At 35.7% G+C, this 21,333-nt stretch overlaps 1 long non-coding RNA gene across 1 annotated transcript in view; it reads right to left on the reverse strand.

Moving 5' to 3' along the window:
* The window catches only part of LOC133071767 (uncharacterized), a 269,861-nt gene extending 248,952 nt beyond the window's left edge, over positions 1-20,909 (reverse strand). The window contains exons 1-2 of the long non-coding RNA XR_009696521.1: positions 20,742-20,909; positions 18,252-18,349 (exon numbers count right to left, since the gene is read on the reverse strand). This is a non-coding gene — a long non-coding RNA (uncharacterized LOC133071767). The remainder of the gene's footprint in view (positions 1-18,251; positions 18,350-20,741) is intronic.
* Positions 20,910-21,333: the final 424 nt, after the last annotated feature.

Consider the following 21,333-nt stretch of genomic DNA (forward strand, 5'->3'; position numbering starts at 1 on the left):
CTTCCCTTTCTCCCTCTGCCATGCTTTTTTTACATTCAACTGCTGGGGCCCTAGAATTTGCATCTGGTGACCTGGCTTTTGCAGTTGCCATTCAGGGTCACCCCTTGATCACTTGGTTCTGAAGGCAGGAAAGTCTTGCATTCCTGGGTTTCACAGAACTGTCAGACTCAGACTCAGTTCTTGATATACTACCATCCCTAGGACATTGCACAGAGAGCTGACTGAAAGACAGCCCTAGCATTGCTGAGAAAGAGATCTGTTGGCTTATCCAAAAGTTTTGGACTCGGGGGCAGACTTCCGGCCTGGCACACATCTAGAGAGGCCTATGGAAGTGTTTTCAAGAAACAGAAGCCAGTGGACACCATCTCTGCTTCCTCCCTCTGCCTCACTGCCACTTGCTGCTGTCTCGAAGAGAGGAGCTTACAAATCCGTCTGACATCCCAACTTTTGCAGCTGCTGTTAGGGGACACCTCTGCATTTCCTGATGCTGGTGTCCAACGAAGCTCGCACTCATGGGTCCCACAGGGTTGAAACCAATGCAGAAAGGATTCTTAAACAACTACCATCCTCAGGGCATGGCAAGAGGCAACAGACTCAGGAGCTCAGTCTTTCTGTGAAATAGGCCTGTAAGACTGTCACAGCTGCTGCCTGAGGGGGAAGGATTCCAATTAAACACATCTAAGCGCTGAGTGCATGGTCTTTCCAGCAGTCTGGGAAGGCAGGAGCCATCTTTGAGCCTTACTACTGCTCACCAGCATCTCCCAGAAAGGGGTTTAAACAATTGTCTGGAGCCCTGACTTTTGAGACTAATACCCAGGACAGATGGCCTAGCTCTGGTGGCCAGCAGGGCTTATATTGTGGTCCCACAGGACTGTATAATTCTGAATATTTTAAAAGCTGCTGCTTGAGGGTCTGACTTCCAATCAGCTTAAATGTAGGAGCTGACTGAGACCCTCCCCTTTGGAATACTGATAGGTCTTGATATATCCTCAACTGTCGGGAGGTGTTCAAAACAGGTTGCTTGGACAATCACAGAGTTTTGAGAGATGACCAAGAGCTAGGCTGAGGTTAAACACTAAGATTTATCTCCTACATGAGTCCACTCCTTCCAGACTGGAAGAGATGGCTGTTTCAACTAATAGACAGGAACCAATACAGAGAGTCAAGCAAAATGAGGAAACAGAGGAACATGTTCCAAGCAGAAGAATATGATAAACCTGAGGGAAAATTCTTAATAAAGTTAGATCAGCAAGTTACCTTATAAAGAGTTTAAAGTAATGATCATAAAGATGCTCAGTGAACATGGAGAAGGATGAACACAGTGAGGATTTCAACAAAATAATAGAAAAATATAAGAAAGTACCAAATAGAAGTCTCAGAGCTGAAGAATACAATAACTTAACTGAAAAATACAATAGAGGTGTTTAAAATCAGACTAAATAGAGAGAGATCAGTGAACTAAAAAACAAGGTAGTGGAACTCATTCAATCTGAGCAAAAAAAAAAAAAAAAGTGAAGATAGCTTAGAGACTTATGGGCTCACATCAAGCATATTAACATTCACATTAAGGGGTTCCAGAGGAAAAGAGAAAAAGAGCAGAAAATGTATTTGAAGAAATAATGGTTGAAAACTTCCTTATCTTGGGGAAGGAAACAGACATCCAGATTAGGAAGCCCAGAATTCAACACATTAAAAAGGTCATATACCATGATCAAGTGGGATTTATTCCAAGGATGTCAAGAGGGCTTAATATCCGCAAACCAATCAATGCAAAACACTGCATTAACCAAAGAAAGGATAAATATCATGTGATCATCACAATACATAAAGAAGAAACATTTGAAAAAATTCATCTTCCTTTTATGTCAAAATCTCTCAACAAAGTGGGCATGTATCTCAATGTACCTCAATGCAGTAAAGGCTATAAATCATACACACAGCCAATATTGCACTCAGTGGTAAAAAGCTGAAATCTGAGATTAGAAACAGATAGTATGCCTGCTCTCACCACTTTTAACCAACATAGTATCAAAAATTCTAGCCAAATAAATTAAGAAAGAAAAAGAAAAAAATATTCACATCAGAGAAGTAGTAAAACTATCACTATTTGCAAATGACTGTACCTATAGAAAATCCATAAGACTTTACCAAAAACTGTTAGAACTAATACAAAGTCAGTAAACTTGTAGGATATGAAAATCAATTTACAGAAATCTGTGGCATATCTTCACACTAATAAAAGCCCATCAGAAAGAAATGAATAGCAATCTCATTTATAATTACACTAAAAATAATAAAACACAAATAAGTCTACAAGTGAAAGACTTGCATGCTGAAAACTATAAGACACTGATAAAGAAACTGGGCAGAATACAAATAAATGTAAAGATATTTTGCATTCATGAGTTAGAAAAAGTAATATTGTTAATAAGTTCATAAACCCAAAACAAACTATAGATTTGGTGCAGTCTCTATCAAAATTCCAGTTGCATTTTTCACAGAAATAGAACAAACAATACTAACATTTATATGAAACCACAAAAGACCTCGAACAGCCAAAGCAATCTTAAGAAGAATAAAGCTGCAGGCATCTTTCTACCTGATTTCAAACTATATTACAAAGCTACAGTAATCAAAACTGACTAGTATTGGCATAAAACCAGACATAGATCGACGGAACAGAATACAGTCAAGAAATAAATTTGCACATATGTAGTTAATTAACTTATGACAAAAGGACCAAGAATATACAATGGGGAAAGGACAATCTCTTTAGTAAATGGTATTGGAAAAACTGGATAGCTACATATTAGAAAAATGAAAATGAACAACTCTCACACTACTCACAAAGCTTAACTCAAAATAGTAAAAGACTTAAACGTAAGATCTGAATCTATAAAATTCCTAGGAAAAATATAGGCAGTAATCTCCCTGATATTAGTTTTGGTGATGATTTTTTTGGATTTGACTCCAAAAGCAAAAACAACAGGAGCAAACACCAGCAAATGGGAATACAAACTAACAAACTTCCGCACACACACACACACACACACAAAACCCAACAAAATGGAAAGGCAACTTACTTAAAGGGAAAAATATTTGCAAATCATATATTTGACAAGGAGTTAATATCTAAATATTGAAAGAACTCATACAAATCAATAGCAAAAGAAGAGACGATCCAAATGGGTAGACAGGTTGAATAGATATTTTATCAAAGAAGACACATACAAGGTCAACAAGTTCATGGAAGAATGTTCAATATCACTAATCTTCAGGGAAATGCAAATCAAAACCACAATGAGATATCACTTCACACCTGTTGGAATGGTTATTATCTAAAAGAAAAGAAAAAAAAAGTATGAGTGAGGATGTAGAGAAAAGGGAACCCTTGTGCACTGTTGGTGGAAATGTAAATTGGTGCCGCCACTATGGAAAACAGTACGGCGGTTCCTCAAAAAAATAAAAATAGAACCACTGCATGTGGCAGCAAGTCCTCCTCTAGGTATTTACTCAAAGGAAGTAAAAACATTAACTCAAAAAGGTATATGCATCATCATGTCCACTGCACCATTATTTACATTAGCCAAGATAAGGTAATGACCTCAGAGTCCATTGATGGATGGATAAAGAAAGCATCAGTTCAGCTCAGTCACTCAGTCTTGTCTGACTTTTTGCAACCCCATGGACTGCAGCATGCCAGGCTTCCCTGTGCATCACCAACTCCCAGAGATTACTCAAACTCATGCCCATCAAGTCAGTGATGCCATCCAACCATCTCATCCTCCGTCGTCCCCTTCTCCTTCTGCCTTCAATCTTTCTGACCATCAGGGTCTTTTCAAATGAGTCAGTTCTTCGCATCAGGTGGCCAAAGCATTGGAGTTTCAGCTTCAACATCAATCCTTCCAATGAATATTCAGGACTGATTTCCTTTAGGATGGACTGGTTGGATCTCCTTGCAGTCCAAGGGACTCTCAAGAGTCTTCTCCAACACCACAGTTCAAAAGCATCAATTCTTCAGCACTCAGCTTTCTTTATGGTCCAACTCTCACATCCATACATACTACTGGAATAACCATAGCTTCGACTAGAAGGGCCTTTGTTGGCAAAGTAATGTCTCTGCTTTTTAATATGCTATCTAGGTTGGTCATAACTTTTCTCCAAGGAGGAAGTTTCTTTTAATTTCATGGCTGTTATTGCCATCTGCAATGATTTTGGAGCACCCTCCCCCCCCCCAAAAAAAAAAATCTCTGTTTCCACGGTTTCCCCATCTATTTCCCATGAAGTGATGGACCAGATGCCATAGTTGAGTTTTAAGCCAACTTTTTCACTCTCTTCTTTCACTTTCATCAAGAGGCTCTTTAGTTCTTCTTCACTTTCTGCCACGAGGTGGTATCATTTGGCTATCTGAGGTTATTAATATTTCTCTTGGCAATCTTGATTCCAGCTTGTGTTTCATCCAGCCCAGCATTTCGCATGATGTACTCTGCATATAATTTAAATAAGCAGGGTGACAATATACATCTTTGATACACTCCTTTCCCCATTTGGAACCAGTCTGTTGTCCCATGTCCAGTTCTAACTGTTGCTTCTTGATCTGCATATAGACTTCTCAGGAGGCAGGTCAGGTTGTCTGGTATTCCCATCTCTTTAAGAAAACATGGTATACTGTATATACAATGAACTATTGTGCAGCCATAAAAAAATAAAATCTTGCCATTTGCAACAACATGAATAGACCTTGAAGGTATAATTTTAAGTATATAATTGTATATTATAATTGTAAGGTATAATTGTAAGGTATAAAAGTAAGTTAGAGATGTAGACAAATGGCATATGATCTCACTTATACATGGACTATAAAATAATTTTTTAATTAAAAAAGAAAAGCTCATATATACAGGGAACAGGGTGTCAGCATGAGGGACTGGAGTTTGGGTGAAATGGGGGAAAGGGATCAAAAATTACAAATTATCTGTTAAAAATAAGTCAGTCATGGGGATGTAATATACAGTATGGTGACTAGTGAATAATACTACGTATATTTGAAAGTTGCTAAGGGATTAGATCTTAAAAGTCCTCATCAAATAAAATATATTTTATAGTAATGTATGGTGACAGATTTTAACTGGATTTACTGTGGTAAACATTTTGTGAGGTATACAAATATTAAATCATTGTGTTGTACATCTGAAACTAATATAATGTTATATGTTAATTATACCTCAATTAAAAAGTAAAATAAAATCTTAAGAAAGAAAAAAAATCCTGGCAAACTTAAGCTGGCATGACAACTCTCTGCTGTGTGAATTTTCTATGCACTGGAAAAGCAAGAAAAATTAAATATCATTCTAATTTGATATACTATTACTTAACCATCCATGATATCATCTAATTTAACATTTTTGATATTGCAATAAAATAATCATACTTTATTTCATAAGCAAAATGTAATGCGATTTTCTAACTTTATGGGGTTTCCCAGGTGTCTCAGACGGTAAAGAATCTTTCCTCAGTGTGGGAGAGTTCAGTTGGATCCCTGAGTCAGAAATATCTCCTGGAGAAGGGAACAGCAATCCACTCCAGTATCTTTGCCTGGAGAATTCCATGGACAGAGGAGCCTGATGGGCTACAGTCCATGGGTTCACAAAGAGTTGGACACAACAGAGTGATTTCCATGAAAAAGTGTTATCTTGAGTTAAAAACAAAAACAAAAACTAAGGCATCTTTATAGCCCTCTGATGGGCACCTGCTGGAGCCCCACGCCCATCCCTGATGCCCATGTCCATGGTTCTACCATGAACCCACCAGCTACATCGATTCCTACTGAGCTCTGGCCTCAGTGTTGAGGTACATGTTGGGACCTCCCATAGGGCAGGCCAAGGTCTATTCCTCCCACCGGTCACCTTTCTGCACTGCACCTCTGTTCCTCTAAGACCCGTGAAGCCTCTAGTGCTGGGATTAACTTCACATGAGAGCAGCCCTGACACTAGGACCATTGACCCAGGAACTGCTGTAGATGCATGTATCCTAGAAAAAGCAGCAGAAAGGCTGCTGCAGGCTCTGAATTGGCTAGAGAACCTTCTGAAAAGGCACTGAAGTAAATCCCCTAGCTGCAGCAGCCATAGGGAGACTGGTGGGAGCAAGCAGGCCAGGATGCCCCCACCAGGGAGCTTTGCCAGGGCATGTCTATGCCTCAGCGATGGCTTTAGCGGCTTCAGATCCTGGGGACTCTGCAGCAATTGTGCAGATGAAGATGGGTCTCAAGCAGGTGTCAGAAGCTTCCTAAAGAATTTGTCATCCCAACCCCTCATTTTCCAAATTAGACATTTGGAGGGAAAGCTTCCCCACAGAGTGTTTTTGGGTCAGTGAAACTACTCTGTATATTACTATAATGGTGGATATATGCCATTTACATTTGTCCAAACCCACAGAATGTACAACAAGAGTAAACCCTAATGTAAACTATAAGTGATTATAACATGTCAATGTATTAGATTCATCAATTGTCATCAATGTACCGCTCTGGTGGGGAACATTGATAATGAGGGGGCCTTTGCATGTGAAGGGGAAGGAAGTAAATTATAAAACTCTGTGCCTTCTCAAATTTCCTGTGAACTTAAAACTGCTCTAAAAAATTAAGTCCATTTAAAAAATCATAAATTAATAAAAGGAAAATATGGGAAAAAAGGACTTTGCTCCACAAGCTCCTGGGGCACTTGAACAAAGCTCCTTGTGCCTTGTCTATGCACGGTCCCTCACTTTTAAGTCAAAGTGCCCTGTTTTAGGGAAACTGTTTTGTAATCAGATCCCAAACTCATAGTGCCTTTTTAATACTCCACCTATTTCATCTTTCTCCTGACCTCAGAGAATACAAAGGTTGAAGCCTCTTTATTTCTCTGCATGTCTCATGGAAACCCTTACTTCCTATTCCTCCATGGCAAACCTCATACTTTCTTTTTATTTTACTCTATATATTGAGAGCTCACTAAACCACAGTCCAATTCATTAGATTCAAGAACAATTAATTTATTCCTAGTAATGAAGGGAATTATTTATATTTTTCTAGTGCAAAGAAAAGCTTTTAATAATTTGATAATTCCTCATAAAAATCTGATAGCATACCTTTCTTCCTTCACTGACCATTTAGACCCATGATCAAGTTGTGTCAGCTTGACTGCACACATAAATCATATCTTAAATCAATGCATTTGTTTCTAATACTCCCGTTACTGCCCTAACCTAATTCATTATTGTCTTTCACGTCTATCCTAGCATACTCAAATGCACAATCCTTTCTTCTTCTTTTATGGAACCACTGGAAGAGACAGATAAAATGTGTATGCCTGAAAAACAGGCAACCTTTGATTCATTATATACCAGCTTTAGAGACAGGGATATCCACTGTGGCTTTAGCAGACTGATTTTTGTGGTAAGAGTCACTTTAGAGCAGTAATTTGGTGTCATGGTGATAAAGACAGTGAAGAGGGAAAACAGCTTAGCATTTCTCAGCAGAAAATGTCTTCATAAATAACATAATATCAAAAGTGCAGCAGTAGCTCTGACTATTTCTGGAGCTTCTGATGCATTTAAAATTTAAGTGCAAGTAGAGAATTAAAGAGTTTTTTGGACCTGTGGTTTCCAATTGTAGCAGAGTTTGAGACCCCAGAGGACTTTTGGCACTGTCTAGAGAGACATTCTTGATTATCCAGAGGATGCTACTTGCATGTAATACATAGAAGACAGGGATACTGACAAGTATATGGCAATATATAGGGCAGCCCTTCACAAAGAATTATCCAGCCCACAATGTCCATAGCTATGTTTGAGATCTATTTTGAACCAACTCTTCATTTTACATATGATGTAGCTAAGGCCCAGGGGCTCAAAAAGTCTACAGAAAAGCAAAATTTTCCCTCTCTGCCTCACGTGCAAATTAGGTATAACCCTAACAAGACTTACAATTAAACTACTGGATTCAATCTGCAGGAAAAACATAGTTTTTACAGGAATCCAGGGATCTATCAACATGATCACTAATTTTCTTTTATGGAAATGCTTAAGTCTCATTGCTTTCCCTCTGTGGAAGAAAAAAAAATTACCAAGAAAGAAAAATAAAAGTGGTCTGATTTTAGGAAAAGCGATAGCCAAGGATTTTCTTAAATTAAGTTTCTTGCAATAAACCAAAGAACGGAATTTGAAGCTTTCCTCTGGGATATAAATAAAACTCATATGAGCTTTTGAGAATTTGACTCACCCACTCTTTGGCACCTAAAAATTTCACTTACCCTAACATTATATTGTGTGTGTGTGTGTGTGTGTGTGTCTGTGTGTGTGTGTGTGTCTGTGTGTAACCACTAATCTGATCACTTCACTCCCTTGCTTAAAGCTCACCAATGGCTTCTCATTGTAATCTCAATAAATCCCTCTTTCTTCAGAGCCTTTAAGAAATACTGGATCTCCTCTTTCTCACCATTCTGACCTTACCTTTTCCCTGTCTCTCCTTTTCTCTACCTCAGGACTCTGAACTTATGCTTGCCTATACAGGAAGAACTACTCCCCCAGAATATTTTATTTTTAGCTCCTTCTCATCATCCATTCATACCCTGGCAAAAATGTCATCTGTTCAGAAAACATCACCCTATTTAAAGAAAGCCATCCGTGATTACCTGTAATAGTCACTGTTTCCTTCATAACACTAAGAATCTAGTATTATTTATGCACTGTTTAATTATTAATTTTTTCCTCCTACTAGAATGTAAACTGTGTCTGTCTTGTTCAATGCTATAGCCACTGCACCTATGAAACTTAGTAGAACACAACAGATTTGTTAAATATGTGAATGAATGAAGTTAGTAACAATGATGAGAAAAGGGAAAGAGATCTTAGTGTGAGAATTCAGGTAAAGAGAAAATATTGCAAGAGGGCAGAATAAGTTCTTCCAGGAGCAAAAATGATCAAATGAAAGGTTAAGAATGACTTTGTCAGGACTGACATCTATAAGGAGTCAGTCCTGAAACAATAATCTAAACCAAGCACTACTTAATTCTGAATAAAATAAACAGTTAAAATAGCAACAGCAGAGATACTGTTTAAGGGTAGAAACTTAGAACTGGCAGATAAATAAGTCCTAGATATCTAACACACAGTAAAGGGAACACAGACAGCAGTATTATATTGTAATCTTCAAGCTGGCTAAGAGACTAGATCTTAATTATTCCCACCACACACAAAAATGATAATTATGTGATATGATAGGGGTGTTAACTATAGGTATAATGACAATCGTATTATAATATATAATGCATCAAATCCACATATTATAATCTTAAATTTACACAGTAGAAAAAACATCAGTGAAAAATCTCTCCATTCTTTTAAGATTTCCTGCAATTCTGTAACTTTGGTTTTATCACTTTCCATACTTCAATGATTTGGGGTTCTCCTGTGCAAAATGAGATAGCACAAATATCTCATATACAGTATAATCTCAGAGGGCCATTGCTAGGATTAAACTGGATGGTACATGCAAGCATCTTATCACAAAGTCTGGCACCTGTAGTTTAATAACTACATTATTGCTAGATGGCAATATGGTTAATTAATGGTTTATTGCTGTTTGCTTTCATATAATTTGATTGTTTGGCTTTAAACAAGAAAACAAAGATATTTTTTAAGAAACCCAAAAAGAACTGTGTTGATGTTTCAAAAACAGCAGCCTAGGGAGAAATGAGGGACTGGATCACTGCTCCAAGCAGAGCCCAAGTGGGATATAATGCAGATGGAAGACCTGATGGCAGTGTGAAAGAAGACAGACAAGTTCTTCTGGCCCATGGGAGGGAAGAGGGACGTGGAACACAGTGGATCCTGAAGGTTTATTGCCCACAGAAGAGTAAAGAGTTGGTCTAGAGTTACACTGTTGTGGATGGAAAAGGAGAAAGATACTGAACTCAAGAGACTTTCTAGGGAAAATACTAGCTAGAATTAGAAGCTATCTATTTGAAACAGAAAAATAAAGGTGGATAAAATGAACCTAAAAATACTGCAAAGGTTTGAAATATAAAAGTGTTCTAGACTTTCTAGTTCTTTCTCAAACTTTACAGTTTATCAATATACATGCATCTCCATAGTACATATGTTTTTGTCTATTTTTGTGTCAATTTTATTTTCTTCTTCCCATTCCTTTTCCTCTCCCTCTATATGTTTCTATCTCTAGGTCTTTTTAATTTGGCCTTTTTTGGGGGAGACATTTTGAGTATGTTTTCAGATGTTTTCCATGGGGAATAACAACTAAAGTGAGAGATATATTCCCTTTCTAGAGATACTTCTAACATGAGCTTCATGGCTTCATGTGATTAAAATAATCTTTATTTGCTTCAAAATAGTGATGAGGCTGTGTCTCCCACACAGTTCTAAACAACTTGAAGAGCATTTGGTATTTGCTCTCCCTTCCTGCTGTTGAGTATTGTGTCTGTCTGACATACTGCCAGCATCTAACAAATATGTTGATATTACATAAATAAGTAGTATTTACCTGCTTTCAAAATGGCATCTACTAAAGGACCAAACACAAAGGTCATGAGAGAAAAACTATGGCTATATTGAAATGGAAGCAACTTTATTCACTGGAATTCCTCATAAGGAATATCTTAAAAGGCCCTTGAGTCAGAAGTTGAGAGCACAGAGGAATCTCAGTTTGGTCTGAACCAATTCTGAGAAGAAGAGGAAATGGACGGCAGGGGTGCGATTTGGTAGGGGGTGGAGGTAACAATTTTGCGATCTACCTGTGCAAATGCCCTCTTCCTATGATCTTCTAAATCTCTAGTAAGATTTCTGAGCGGATAAAATGCCTACAAGAATCTTCCACAGAAGCCAGTGAGAGCGCTAGACAGTGGAGGGTGTAACTGACAGTGTGCGTCGTCCATTTGGGGTGGCAAATAAACAATGAAATAGCAACCAAGCCCCTCAGTAACAAAAGGTAAAAATTAAAACCAGAATGAGACAATTCCTTTCTAGTCAATTAACATTTACAAACCATTATTGTTCCTTTACATTTAGGGGATAGAAAGAAGAACAGTCTAATACTTTGGTACTGGTAGAAAAGTAGACAAAGTATATCTTGCTTTGAATATGTTCTTTGACCAGGCAATTCTACTTCTGGAAAACTACTCTAACTAAGCAATTGGAAATAAAAGATAGTCTTTCTGCCTAAAATGTTGAAAATGAAAGCTACCTAAATCTTTAACTTTAGAAATAGAAATATTTATGTGCATTCATTGAATATTACACAACCACTATAATCTATGTTTGCAAACATTTTAATACAAAAAAGTGAATATTATTTAAAAGCAATAAAAAAGAACAAGATAATAAAAATTAAATATTGATTTTGAGACTATTTACACATATATAAATATATACATGTAAATATATATAATTATCTCTGTACTTTCTAAATTATACACAAAGAGCAGTTATAGAAAGAAAACAAGGATGTAAAACTTTGAAACGATTCCTTCTTGACCCATATCAGCTTAACTGTAAATAGTGAGCAACAGCTGTAGTGACACAGGGTGTGACTAGTGCTTGGATCTTGGTTCTAACGCCATTCCCCAAGGGAAAGAACCAGTGCTCCTTGCAGAAACGGCTGACCTAGGACAGAAGCAAGGAGCTCACAAGATGAGCCTGGAGCCTCCTGTAGTACCAAAAAGTAAAGCAGGGCTTTAAAAAGGTAAGGGATTATAAAAGGGACACAGGAGTAAACTGAAAGCTGACTCAACAGCCAAAGCTGGAACAATTTGAGAAACAAAATAGAGTAGTATTGGATTATAACCCAAAATATAAGACAAATTTCCATGAGTCCATATTGATAGAAATCAATGATCAAACATATGAATAAGCGGGGGAGAACAGACAATATCCCTTGAAGAATTCCAAGTAATTTATAGATAATTATATAGATAATGGCCATACATTCCCAGACCTTAAGTGTGGGCTGTGTGTAATGATGTCCTTCCAAAGAGTGTAGCAGAGAAAGAGGAAAAAAAAAAAGGCTACCTTTCTAATGGAGAAACCAGATAAACACTACATCTACTGGGTGATTATGGTCGATATTAACAGTGAAAAACCCTGATGATAGCATATATCTTTTATATAATGTGATAAACATGTCACTTTTTCTTTATGGTCTTTCTCTCAAAACACCATAACTAATTCCAGGTTAATAAGAAAACCATCTGACAAAAAAAAAAAAAAAAAACACAAAAAACAAACAAACAAAAAAAGAAAACCATTAGACAAATTATAATACAGAAGCACCCTACAAAATACCTGACCAATACCATGAAAAACTATCAAGGCCATCAAAAGCAAGGAAAGTCTGAGGAACTGCCACAGCTAAGAGGAACATAAGGAGATGTGACAAGTAAATATAGGTTGCAGTCTTGGATGAGATCCTGGAACAAAAAAAAAAAAAGAAAAAAAAAAGGAAACTAGGAAATCTGAATTTCCAAAGAAATTCAGAAATCTGAAACCAAAGAAATCTGAATACACTATGGATTTTAGATAAAATAACATATATATAACAAATATATTATTTTGGGTTCATTATTTGTGTAAAATAAGTACCATATTAATTAATGTAAGATGTTATTAATGGGGGAATAACTGAGTGAGGGAGGCCAATGGGGAACCCTCAATACTATCTTTTAAAATTTATTGTAAAGTTAAAACTGTCCCAAAAACAGTCTATTAAAAAATAATTTGTGGTTTTATGTTAAATTTCTTCATCCAGTTAAACTATCAGGTATGACATGATTCTCAAAAGGATCACCTTCCATGTATATTTCCTTAGGAAAATTCTAGAAAAAATGCTCTCCCTAACAAAGGGTGGCAAATATTAAAAAAGGCAAAATGGGATTTAATACAAAGCAGACAACAAAGCAATTCCTAAGGTGATGGCATATGAAAATCCTAAGATAAGTCTGAGTGGCCAGTGTAGAGAGCAGCCAGTCCAGACCCACATGGGAGGAGAGCTGTTCTAGCAACAGTCATGGCTCCAAGGGGGAAGAAAAAAAAAAGATTTGTTACTTTATATGTATGCATGTACAGAGAGAAAAATTTACGTTCACACTAATGACAGTTATACAGAACATTAAGAAACAAAAACAACAATAGAAATAAAGGCAATTATTTCCTGCAAGGAAAAAAATGTTGCACAGAAAAGGAAATATGAATAATACTACCATAGTCGTGAAAATGTAACATATTGAAATATTATCTAAAGGTTATGCACATATCCCCCTCTTTACCAAAGTTTGCTTTATGGCCACTTTGCTTTTACAAAAGACCTACATTAGCACCTGTTTTTGCTAACCCATAGAAATCATCAGAGGAATTTTGCTTTTACCAAAAAATGGCCAAAAGGGAAATAGTGTTTGTTTTGCAGTGAGCCAGTATAGAGGTGGCATGCGCCCTGAGTGACAACAGTGGTATCACCAAGTGCCTTCCTAAGGTCTACTCTCAGCGTCTCTGTATTAAGCCACGACAGCTTGAACCGTTTCTGTGAGCCTCTGAACTTTATCTCAAATTATTTTGTTGCATCCATTAGCAGGAAGTGGCCTAGGGTGATTGCTTCTTTATACCATTTTGGCTTATGACAAATTTCATAGAATGTTCTACTTTTGGATAGCAGGGGAAACCTGTAACTATATTGCAAGCACAGAGGAGGTAGACTGTAAGCAGGGGATGTGGGAGAAATGCATAGGGGGTTGTAAAGGAGCTAAATCTTTACCTTCAACAGCAGGAAATCAGATGTTGTACTTATTTTATCTTTAATTTGCTCTTTTCCCAACTTCATAAAGCGAATATTTAAATCATTGATTTTTAAGTCTTTTTCCTTTTTTAATATGACCATTTAGTTCTATAAATTTTCTTCTTAGTCCTGTTTTAGGTACATCTCATAATATTATTTAAATTATATTTTTCATTGAGCATTGGAATTATCAATGTAGGGTATTAAAATTGAAAAGTGAATAATATCAGTATATATATATATATATGTGTATATATATATATATATATATTATTCAGAGGTAAAGATCAGATAAAGCTGAAAGTAAACACTATTTTCTTCTGAGAACAGAAATTGGTAGAGAGGTAGGGTAGTGTGAGGCGAGTTACTATTGTTTTTCTTTAATTCTTGTTAGCATAACAAGTGCAAAAGTACAGATGTAATCACAAACCTAAAATGAAACCAAATCCTGTGAACTCTGAATTGAAATGACAATAAAAATGCAACTTTCTTTCATAGTCATTTTCTACACAGGCAAATTAGGTAACCAAATTAACTGATTTCCAAGAATGGACCTTAAATCCTCCTACTTAACCTTTTGCAGAGTTAATATGCATTGGGCTTCCTGGGTGGCTCAGTGGTAAAGAATCTACCTGCCAATGTAAGAGATGCTGATTTGATCCTAGGTCAGGAAGATTCCCTGGAGAAGGAAATGGCAACCCACTCAAGTATTCTTGCCTGGAAAATCCCAGGACAGAGGAGCCTGGCAGGCTACAGTTCATGGGGTTACAAAGAGTCAGACACCACTAAGCGACTGAGCACACATTTAATTGAGACCTTTTGATTGCCTTACAGATTTGTACCACTGTGAATTCAGTAGTGAAAATAGACTGACAGTCTCAAAACTCCGAGAAAACTCCAAGAATTTACTATTCTGAATGATCTTTAAAAAAAAAAGAAAAACAAGCAGCACCACAAGCAACCATATAAGCCTTGTTCACCCAAATGCAGCTAAAACTGAAAGCAACCATCTGCGTGGTAGTGCCGCTGGACAGGTCACTGTCTTCCTTTCGTTCTTAGAACAGTACAGAAACTTAAAAGTTGTTCATGAATCAATCCCTCTGCAATAGATTAATGATCTAGCCCACACTTACAATGATGCATCCTTAATTGCTACAGAAATTTAGAGTTGGCAGGACCCATGGCTAAGAAATTTCAAAATCAAAAAGGTTAACTGTCCCAAGTTTACCCAGATTATTAGTAAGAGAACCAGATAAAGAACATAGGAAATCCTCGCTCTTGCTCCAACTCTTCTTGGCTGGCAGGTTAATAATGTTGTCCTTCCTATTTACCTAGTTATCTACTTCGTCTGAGTCTTATTGCTAGTTCCTCCTCATCAATTTGATATCTGTATTTTATTTGGCTACCCACTAACTCTCTAACCTCATCTTCGGCCACTCTCATCTTTGCTCGCTTCTCTCTGGCCAAAGAACCCCCTCCCCAAGGCCATGCACTCGTTCTCCTACCTGAAGAGAAAGCCATCCCGTAAAAAATAACCAATAACCCAGGTGGTGCAATGGTAAAGAATCCTCTTGCCAATGTAGGAGATACAAGAGATGCAGGTTCAATCCCTGGGTTGGGAAGATCCCCTGGAGAAAGGAATGGCTATGCACTCAAGTATTTTTGCTTGGAAAATCTCCACAGACAGAGGACTCTGGCAGGCTATGGTCCATAGGGTTGTAAAGTCATACATGGCTAAGCACACACACAGACACACAACCCCCAATACTTTCTGCTTTATTTTTTTCCATGTCCTTTATTACCATCTTACATATCATATATATTTACTTATTCATTTGTATACCTTTATTTTTCCATGATAGAATATAAGCTCCATAAAAAGGGTTTGCTTATATTTTAACTGCTATGTTCTCAGTGCTTATAAAAAATATGACTGGCACATAGGACTGACTCAACATTTGCTTAATGAAGGAATGCGAGAATTTTAACAATATAATTGAAATGTTTGAAATATATATTTGGATATTTAAAACTCTGACAGGAAATGCATTTCATTTCAACTAATCACAGAAGTTTCTCCAAAATGAGTATCTACTACAATACAGAAAAAATCTTCAAAATTACAGAAGAAGTACCAAATTTTCTATAACTGTACAAAATAAAATTACAAAAAGATAACTAAAAATCTCAACTTATAATTTAACATTCTTTTAACCAAATCTTGGGGTAAACAGAAAATGTAACATAAATTAAATTACATTAAATTGGATGAGATAGAGCCAAAATCATACAGGAATGAAATACTTATCTACTTATCTTTAAGTTCTTATTGTAGCAAAGAAGACATATTGACAAATAAGAAATAGCATTCAACAAAAGAAATCAGAAAAATAGAATGTAAGAAAGTAAATGCAGAATATAAATATCAGTAAAAATATAAAAAAGGAAAAATATCAACAAAATCCAAAAGTTAATACTTTTAGAAGATTAATAAATTAAGGAAAATTCTAGTGAGATTGTCCATAAAAAATTCAAGAGGCAGTCACACAAACACACATAAAATACACAAATGCACATACACATATGCTACTATGCTACTAGGGATAAAGAAAGTAAATGAAATTGCTTATACATTAAAGATCTAAAAATATCATGAGACTACTATGCATGCTTTTATTGCAATAAAATGAAAAACTCTGTAAAATTATAATTTATCAAAACTCACTCAAGAAGAAGCAGAACAACTGAACAATCTTATAACTGAAGAGAAAAAGAAATAGAATTCACACATACACAGTAAATCCATTGTAGGTGAGTGCGTACGTCTATGGGGTTTTGTAAAAAAAAAAAAAAAAAAAGTTATCCAACATCTAATAAACAGATAATTCTAGTGTCATAAAAACTATTCCCAGGGGAAAAAACAACAGTATAAAATACTAATATTTGATAATAGTACAGGAAATGAACATATGTGCAAAATTTCCAAAGAATATCTTAACAAAATATGATAATTCTTACCTATACAAGCCTTCCGCATGTGAAACCTGCCCTAATCCAGTCTTGCCTATAACTAAGTGAAAATCTGCCTAACTCTGAGATTACAAGTAAGCCTCCAAGTTTGGTTCTATAAACTGCTCTTTAATTTTATCTTTAATAATAAATATTTGGCTTCCTTATTTACTCCTTTATCAAATTATACTGAATTTCAGCAGGGAAAGGAAGAAGGGTACAATTTATTGAGGTGTTATAAATGGGTGTTTAATATATGTCAAGCTATCATCTAAAATTTTTATAACTATTAACTCATTTAATTTTTACAATATCTCTATCTGGCGCAATATTTGAAAGTGAGGAATGCCCAAACTTAAGTAACCTATTTAAGATCATACAGCTAGTAAGGATGGAGTCTGGATTTCAATTCTGATGAAATGAATTAATTGACTTTATAAACCAGTGATAAAAGGAAGGCATATTAACATAGTGGAGCTCTAACTATATCAAGTAAAAATATAATACTTCATGTAATACCCCCAATAATCACCAAAAGCATCAAAGAACTCAATATGAAAATAAAACTCAAACTTTTAGAGAAGAAAACATGAGAATACATCTTTGTGGAAGGAGAGAGAAGATTTTCATACTCATGAAGCACAAAGCAAAATTTATAAAGGATAAACCTTGCTCCATTAAATTGAAAACCTTTGTATGACAAAAGAGATCAGAAATAAAGTAATACTATGTCAGACTGCACTGTAACCCATTTAATAGGTAAGGAATTAGCAACTGGAAGATAACAATGAATATTTTCAAATCAATAAATAAAAATAAAGCTAACCCAATAAAAATAATTTGAGGATACAAATGGGTAATTTACATTTTAAGAAATCAAGATGGACAATAAGCATAAATACATTAAATGTCCTACATCACTGAAGAGAAATTAAAGGCAAATGAAAATGACAGTAAGGCTTCTTCTCACATCCAGCTGTCAAAATTACTAAGTATGAGGGAATACCAGGTATTGATGAAAATGTAACAGGGACTCATTAGAAGAACAGAATGGTTAGAACCACTTTGCTTAGCAGCTTGCTTAAGTTGGACGCATCCTATATATCATCCTATATAACGCATCCTATAACCCAGAATTTCACTCTAATTTGCTACCCTGGAAGCAGCACATGTCAAGTATAAATACACAAATAAAGGTAAATTTAACGAATAAAACTTAGGCGTTGGCAACTTTTACTTGCATAGGCCTTTTTTCAGTGAGGCTTTTTATTCTGAATATTAATTTACAGCTAAACATAAATGCTTTACTTTCAGGCTACTGAAAGTTATCAAATACAAGAGAAATTACTGATGATATACACACTTGGCTAGTGTATTATTTACATTTATTTCTTTTAATGAGTTGAGCAGAAAGATAGGTATGCGTTACCTTTTTGAGATGGGTCAGTTCCTCCCTCAGCAGCTGCTAATGACCTCCACTAGCAAGAGTTTCCTTCTCTTGAATTCCTGGATGCGTTGGACATAAATCTGTATCGACACAACAATAAAAAAGCACACGTGTGAAGTATTAAGTTATTATACTCCAACTATCTATAAGAAAAATATAGTTCATAACGGTACAGGGAAAATAGTTTCTACAGAGCAATTTTAAAAAGAAAATTAACACTTTAAAATATCATCACGGGAAGAGGTAATCAAGGACCCAGGGTCTCAAGCGTAGGGAAAAATGCAATATTATAGTGGTAGGTCAGGCAATTTATTTAAAAATATGCTAATTTTGCAGATTGTGCAATGCTTGTGACATTTTTTTTTTTTGCATTTTAAATGTGCTATAATTTCTTATTTTAAACAAATAATTACTTTTACATCTAACTTTTTTGTAATTGTGTGTTTTTTCTTAAATAGGGGATCCAGGGTACACCTATAATTGTTACACTGCTTTTATATACAAGATGACTTGCACAGAAAAAACACATACATCATTGTTTATTTGTTGGGAGGAAAGGAGACAGAAGAGGGGGAATTTAGCTGAAACTGTACCAGTTTTCTCTCTATTTTAAAAGACAGGTTTGATGCACATATGGCAAAATGTTAACATCTGTTTAATCTTAATGGTGAGTACATAGGTGCCTGTATTATTTTTTTTACTTTTCCATATAATTAATAGGTCACATATTTGACAAGTGATCTTACTTTGGGTTATTTATCCTAAGGTAAAAACAAATGGAACACTACATGAATAAAATATTGACCATTTCTAATGGTTGCCACTGTGAACACTTAGCCTGGCAATGTGCTACTCTAAAGCATTGCTTTACTTTTATAGTTCTCTTCTTTCTAAATGTCCTCTTCTTAGATTTATATTATTGATATTTTGGAAGAAAAAAAACCTTCAGAACATGACTGGTTGAATTTAGAATACAATGGGCTATACACTGCATGTTTTCATTCATTTATCAATTATCTACTGAGCTCCTACCATACTCATGAGTATTGAATATAAACACCTGGTTCCCAATTTTATAGAGCTTATAGTCAATTGGAGAAGATAGACAAAAAATAAACAAGAATATAAATAAATACTGATTATACATTGTGATAAATGTTCTGAAAGGAAGGAAGAGGCTGCTGCTGGAGTGAGAGATGGAGAAGAGACTTGAGGAAGTCTCTTCAAAGATGACATTTTATCACAGACATAAAGTCTGTCAAGGAACCAGTGTTCAGTGAATTGATCAATAATGAAAATAACATGGTGAGATGATTCCAAAAGCTGGAAGGATTTGGGGGTGTAAATGCCATTGGCAAAAACAAAGAGATCAATTACAGGAGCTACTGTAAAAGGTCAGGGGAAATTAAAAATTCAATTATTAGCATATTGATTTTGAAATGTTATTAGAAAATCAATCCTTGGAAATAACCTCAGGAGGTAAATGGTATAATCAGCCAATGGAAAATCATATGTGAGTTAAAATAAATTATCTAGATCTATATGTTAAAAAATAGAAAAATATCAGAAACATAATACTGACTGAAAGAGTAACCTGGGAAACATGGTTCATACAATATGAAATGATTTATATAAAGTATAAAAATATAAAAGGATAATACATACTGGTATGAATGCATACATATGTACAGAAAGAGCACAAAATTATGCATGGAATATACATGTATTTTATAAGACAAGTTACCTCTGAAGATATATAAAAAGTGGGATTAGGGTGAGATTTAGATACATCTATAATATTTCAGTCAAAAAACAAGATTTAAAGCAAATATGTTCAAATATCAATGTTTGATAAGTCTTGCAGTGGATACTTAAAGATCTGTTACCTTATTTTTCGTATTTTTTCTATGATCTTGAAATATTTTATAATTTTGAAAAGCAGTAAACAAACAGAAAAGAAATAAAAAGTTAAACAATTAATAGCATGACTCTATATATATATATTAATTTTTATAGTTATTTTCTTCATTAAAATTTTTTTTGTTTGAGTCTGTATTTTACATTTTCCTTTGGTGGCCAAGTAAGTACATAACTAATTCATGAATTTGGTTTCAGCATTATTATATCAGTCATGATTGGTTGCAGAAAACAAAAAGAAACCTAGGTATTTTAAGCAGAGTGGCATTTAATAAAGGGAATTAGATGCTTGCAAAAACCACTAGAAGGGTAGAAACCATTCTTCTAGGAAAGAGGCCCAAACAACACTACAAATGTAGCCCCGCAAGAGAGCTGCTATCCTTACTGTAACAAAGAAATGAGAAAGTGGGAACTCGCCGCCAGGAATAGCGGAATGTTTTCCACACATTCACAGCCTTAGCGTCCATCCAGAAATCCGGAACTCACTATTCATCACGCCCTGCCTCTCAGGTCACACACCTAACAAAACACAGGGACAGGTTTGGAGAGTCTTACCGTGGAGACTTCTGGCGGCCATTCTCCTTCTTCTGTGTTTGTCAGTAACATGGAGATTGAGAAATTAAATCTACATTTCCAACACCTGATGACTGCTCACAATGGCTTCTATAATTGCTCTTCAGCTAAAAGAGCTGCAGACAATCCCAGAGCCTTCCTGACCAAACTTTAAAAGTCAGAGCAGCAGTTACAAAACTATGGCTCTTCTGTCTCCTCCCATGTTCGAGCCTAATTTGGTAAACTGTATCACATCAAGAACCCTCACAGCAAAAGTCTTGGTAATGTGGATTTCAGTTTCTCAATCCCCACATTACTGACAAACACAAAAGAAGGAAGAGAGGGCTGCCACAGTCTCCCCAGTGAGTCTGGCCAAGCACTGCATTTTGTCTTATAGAAAGACCGGGGAGATTTTGACATTTTCTATTAGTGTCAATGCAGAAGCCAGGTACAGTGTAAATAAGGTATAATATCTGGAATAATTAGAAAGCAGTATGTTCTCCTTCCAAATTCAAATGTCAGCAACAGGACCAGGTGGCTGCAGAATTGACAGGCAGCTGGTCAGTGTTGGGCAGAAGCCAGGTGAATGCAGAGT

The sequence above is a fragment of the Dama dama genome, chromosome 17 (genome assembly GCF_033118175.1).
Source record: "Dama dama isolate Ldn47 chromosome 17, ASM3311817v1, whole genome shotgun sequence".
Lineage (NCBI taxonomy): Eukaryota > Metazoa > Chordata > Mammalia > Artiodactyla > Cervidae > Dama > Dama dama.